At 43.1% G+C, this 3,846-nt stretch overlaps 1 long non-coding RNA gene and 1 other non-coding gene across 3 annotated transcripts in view; one reads left to right on the top strand and one right to left on the bottom strand.

Moving 5' to 3' along the window:
- Positions 1-3,497, top strand: part of LOC108245572 — a 108,604-nt gene extending 105,107 nt beyond the window's left edge. The window contains exon 8 of one of the 2 annotated variants that reach the window (XR_003039950.2): positions 3,106-3,497. This is a non-coding gene — a transcript (uncharacterized LOC108245572). Of the gene's footprint in view, positions 1-2,987 lie in introns of both variants that reach the window. The other variant, XR_003039949.2, reaches the window with a different exon arrangement.
- LOC119617886 lies at positions 7-2,411 on the bottom strand. Its single transcript, XR_005234338.1, has 3 exons — positions 1,641-2,411; positions 1,206-1,371; positions 7-836 (listed from the first exon to the last, which is right to left on the bottom strand). It is a non-coding gene; the product is annotated as an uncharacterized LOC119617886 (long non-coding RNA).
- Positions 3,498-3,846: the final 349 nt, after the last annotated feature.

The following is a 3,846-nucleotide window of genomic DNA, read 5'->3' as shown; positions in this document are numbered from 1 at the left end:
TGGTGGCTGGTTGGAGATTGGCTGGTGGCTGGTTGGAGGCTGGTTCCACCTCTTGGGGAAGACAAACTAATGTGCGCAGGAAAATAAGTCTTAATTTCATGAAAAACACACAGCTCACTGCCAACGTTAATATTAAAATAAAGTCTCACAAAGTGGCTCTATTTGAGACTTGGACCCTGAAATCAGAGCAGAATATAGAGAGATCTTAGTTGTGTGTGCGTGTTTTATCAGCCGGTCGTGTTTTGGATTTTGGACTCGGTGCCCTGAAAGCTCCGTTTGGCTCACTGTGATGTGAAGGGAAACTGCCCACATCGCTTCAGGAGCTGAGTTCAGCTCCACAGGAGGACCAGAGAACCGCTCGGATTCGGGTCCAGAACAGGTGGATCGCTGAGCTGCTGATTCTGCTGTCAGTCTGAGGGTAAACATCCATCATGTGGCCTAGAATTAGAGCTCTGATTGGTCTCTGTTCCTCAGCCGTCGCAGCTCGTTGTGCAGAAGTCCAAACAGTCCAGGGTTGGGGTGTTTTCACACACCGGTGCTGGACTCGCAGATGTGAGCGGCGGCCCGTTGCATGCGAGATGACAGCATGCGCTCCTGCATCACACTCGGGTTTCTGAGGTGGATTACTCTTATTTTCCATTCTGCTCATCCCAGTGATGCATGACACACCTAATCCAACTGTTTAATGCATTTAATCACTGATTTAAGAGACGTCTGATTCCACTTTTTGTAGGTCCTGGAGAGCAACTTTGAAGTAGAATTGGGGCAAAAGTCAAACAAGTGATTTACTTTTGTTTGGATTTTATTAGATCAGTCCAGACGTTCTTGTGTTATCTCTGGAAAAAGGAAGCAGGTTGTGGGTTAATTCGGATTAGGATGCGAGATTAAACTCATTGAGAAGTTCATCAGAAGCATCAAGTTTCGTATCCTGACCCCTCCGCATCCAAATCCTTCCCTCCAGAGAGGAAAAGAAGGAAACATGGAAAAACCTGGTAATGGAAATGTTTTCTCCCTTAAATGAACATGTTTGGATTTGACTTAAAGAACATTTTTTGATCGACTTGCTGATGCAGCTGGAACGTTTCTGTCAAAGTTTCTAATTTAATTTAGACGCCGTGAGTTGGACTTTACACAACCAGAACCTGTAACAGAAACCGACACGAGAAGTTACATCAGTCAGCGTGAAAATATCAGAAACTCGTCACCATTTCATGACGTCCTGAGCTCACGATTCTAGGTCCCAGGTGAAGCTTTTCTTGACTGACTGAGCTGGTTTAATCCCTGAAGAGTCGTTTCAACATTTCAAAATGATAAACCAAAGCAGTTCAGCATCTGTTCATAATTTCTCCGGGCGATCGGACACCTGAGGAGCTGAAAACAGGAAGTTCAGTCTGAGGTGTCGACAAACCAAAAACACTGAATCTAGTTTTTATTTAACCACGAAAATATCTTTTATCTTCTTAGCTGTGGAATCAGGTGCTGTCTGAATGTTGCAGTTTCACCCTTTATGTCTGTTTAGCTTTAACGTGTCGGGACAAACTTTAACGCAGCCTGTCGAGCAGCACTGTGACTACCTGGTGGTCTGGTCCATCAGGGAAAGTTTTATCAAAATGTAGCGTAATGTGAGAGAGTTTACTCACCAGGTGAAAAAAGGAAACCATTCATTTATTTGACCAGGCGACTCCGTGGCTGTTTCTCCTTCTGCTGCATAAACAGTTATTTTACCGTGTAAATCTAAACATGAATGTGTTTGTGTTCATTCTGGGGTTTTATTTATTTCTGCGCGAAGCTGCCAGCTTGCTTTATTTACCTCCGTCTGAGACCAGAACCTGTGACGTCAGCAGCGTTGTTTGTGGACCAAGATGTTTACTTTGTGTTCCTCTGGAGGATTCGGATGACACGAAACATTCAAATCATCCTCAGCCAAAACCAGAAGGTCCTCCCAGTTCACTTTGTTCAACATAAAAACATTAAAAACACCAACAGCAGCAGGGACCTCGAATCTATCCAGCTCTGAGTTCCCAGCTTTTAGAAAGTTTGGTTACTCACAGATGTGTTTATAGAAACATATAAACATGAAATATGTAAATAAGAAGGGAAATTTGAACAAGAAAAAGACAGAAATTTGCATTTTCCCCGACTGAAAGATTTGTTAAAGAATGAAATAACTGAAATGAAGTTAAACCAAGCAAAACAGAAGCTAAAACAAGCGAGACGGGAGCTAAAAGAAGCATAAAAACACAAAAAGAGCATGTGTAGTATCCTATAATACAGGTTTCAAAGAATTAGGGAGATCTTAATGTATTTCTGCAGGGATTTTGATTTAAAGTCAGATGTTTTAAGAAGTCATAGCTGGATGTTTTGATATATGAGGGAAAAAATATAATTATATGAGCAGAAAGTATGTGGAAGTAGTTTGCAAAACAAAAAAAAAACAAATGGAAGAAACTATAAACAGAAAAACAAAAGTGTGAAAGCTGCTGACTCAGCAGTCACACTTTTTTGTTCTCTTGTGGTTTTAGACCAATTTAGCCCAAATAAAAGCTAAAAATCAGCAGCGTTTCGTGTGATGGTGTCTCTGTTTCCCGTCTCTTCCTCGGAGAATCGGCAGTGAGCAGCTTCTGCAGCTCGGAGATAAACTGAGATAAACGAAGCACAATTAGGGAGGGAGACGGGGGTTGCGTTCCTTTCGTTTTTCTCTAAATATCCTGCACATTTCCTTTCTGCTGCTCTCATTCAACCAGTGGAAACTCTGCGTGGATCTGGGGGGCAGGAGGGTAACCGACCCTTTCATCAGCTGCTGCTTCATCATCTTTATTTCCTGTCTCATCATCTTCAGTGTCTTTGTCTTCAATGTGGTGTCTGTGGTTCTCATTTTTTTGTTTTTATTGTCATCTTCAACATTTTTATTGTCGCTGTCTTTGTTTTCAGCATCTCTTTTTTCATCTTATTCTTTGTCTTGTCTTTTTCTTCTTGTCTTCTTCCAGCTGCTCCCTTCAGGGGTCTCCACAGTGGATCGTCTGCGTCCATGTCCCCTTCTGTCCACCATCCCTCTGCAGGTCCTCTTTCACTCAATCCATGACCTCCTCCTCCTCTTCCTCTCAGGCAGCTCCAGATTCAACATCCTTTCTCCAGGGTGTCCACTGCCCCTTCATCTTGTCTCCATCCCTGAGCTGTCCCTCTGACTCCTGTCCATTTTGGTCCCTCCCAGCTCTTCATCTCTGCAGCTCCAGCTCCTCCTCGGGTCTTTCTGTTGGACACACCGTCTCTGAGCAGGTCTCACTTCATCATGCGGACGGCTTTCATGGACTGACTCATCAGTTTTATCCCTGTTGTTACGGCTCAAACTCACTGTTCTTGAAAATCAAAACCAGAATTATAACGCAGTCGGGATAAAGATTATATTTCATTTAAACAATAAAACTTAATCCTTTATTTGCAAACAATGAACATCTTTGTTCTCCTCGTTCTGTGGTAAAGGGTTAAAGTTCAAATAACTTCCGTGTGTGAGACTTTTGTCTGCAGTTTCCAACCGAAAGTAATTCACATGCTGGAAATGTTTTTACGGTCCAGACTCGGCTCGGTCTCCTTCCCGAGTCTGAAGCCATATGGATACAATAACAATAATAAATGCACACAAGCAAACCCGCTGCAGTGTGTAACAGGAGGATCCGCCCGGTGAAGAGCGTGTTTTCCTGACGTCTTCTCTGCAGGTTTTGTGGTTTCTGTGTTTGAAGACGACACGAAATCCTCCCTGAGAAAATCTCCCCTACTGGCTGTCCTCCGAGTAACTGCGCTGAACTTTCCCAAACTTTATCCCACGAGACAAAGTTTGATAAAACCACA

This window comes from Kryptolebias marmoratus, linkage group LG17, assembly GCF_001649575.2.
Source record: "Kryptolebias marmoratus isolate JLee-2015 linkage group LG17, ASM164957v2, whole genome shotgun sequence".
NCBI classification, from domain to species: domain Eukaryota; kingdom Metazoa; phylum Chordata; class Actinopteri; order Cyprinodontiformes; family Rivulidae; genus Kryptolebias; species Kryptolebias marmoratus.
Note: the sequence above shows the minus strand (reverse complement) of the source record. Positions and strands in the feature narration are given on the sequence as shown.